This window comes from Perkinsus marinus (assembly GCF_000006405.1).
Source record: "Perkinsus marinus ATCC 50983 genomic scaffold scf_1104296940216, whole genome shotgun sequence".
Classification (NCBI taxonomy): domain Eukaryota; phylum Perkinsozoa; order Perkinsida; family Perkinsidae; genus Perkinsus; species Perkinsus marinus.
This window is the reverse complement of record NW_003212903.1, coordinates 1-989: the sequence shown is the minus strand read 5'-3', so window position 1 is coordinate 989 and position 989 is coordinate 1. Positions and strand designations below refer to the sequence as shown.

General features: G+C 46.5%; 1 non-coding gene across 1 annotated transcript; it reads left to right on the top strand.

Annotated features, from left to right (window-relative positions):
- Window positions 1-461: 461 nt before the first annotated feature.
- On the top strand, window positions 462-533 carry Pmar_PMAR023151. Its single transcript has one exon. It is a non-coding gene; the product is annotated as a tRNA-Asp (tRNA).
- The last annotated feature ends 456 nt before the right edge of the window (window positions 534-989 follow it).

Below are 989 nucleotides of genomic sequence, written 5' to 3'. Positions count from 1 at the left end.
AGCAGCACGCTTGTGACTCTCATTTTTCACCTAGCGTCCTCATATCTTCTCGCACCGGACCCTTGGTGGATCCCGCGCCGGTTTCGCCAAGAAACCCAACCCATCGCCTTAACAAAATTGCGCGCGCTGGGGTGGGGGCCCCGGGCGCGCGCTAAAATCAAACCGGCATTACCTGCGGCTAGAGTATATAGGCAAAATGAAGCCGTCTTCTCGCGACCTAGCCGTTCAATTTCGTTGTGTTTTAAATAGCATACGTAGCAGCCCGACACAGGTTGAGCACGCACTAGTCTGCACAAATGTAACACAACAGTTTCGACAAGGAGCCGATTTAAAATGACCGCAAGTTCGAATCCCAGGCCTGACAATTTTAAATCTTTTATACATGTCACAAAAACCTAGCGGAGCGATGCAGTCCAGCAAGATTCACGCAATTGTGCTGTCTCTGAAAGCCGTCTCTGCCCGATTCGTGCAGCTCAGTTGGTAGAGCGCTCGCCCATCATGCGAGAATGCGCAGGTTCGATTCCCACGGACCACGTTTTTCATGCAACCTCTTAAAACGTGTGTGTAATGTTGGATTGCTAACTTCAGTACGATTTTGTCTTCTACCGTTTGTATACAACGATTACCAACGTCGGATGATGTATATTTGTGTCGATATTAGCTCGATATTTTGTCAAGAAAAACGTTGCGTCAGAACACCGTGCGATGTTTTGAGAGGCATCCATTTCGACGATTGCTAATTTCTCGTGTGTATCCAAAACGTGCCGAACATTTTCTTGAGATAAGTATGTAATAAAATACACTTAGTAAGTCTCGTTGGTAACCTATTATATCTGATATCACTTTTTCTCTAGCCCACCACGCTTGACTTTAATTTGGGGGGGTTCGGGACAGATTTTCTGGCCGACCCGCCCCAGCAGCAGTAATGCCTTTATTTGCTTTTTCTTCTTCGTCCGTTTCTTTCATCATATGAGAAGTACTGCTCCATA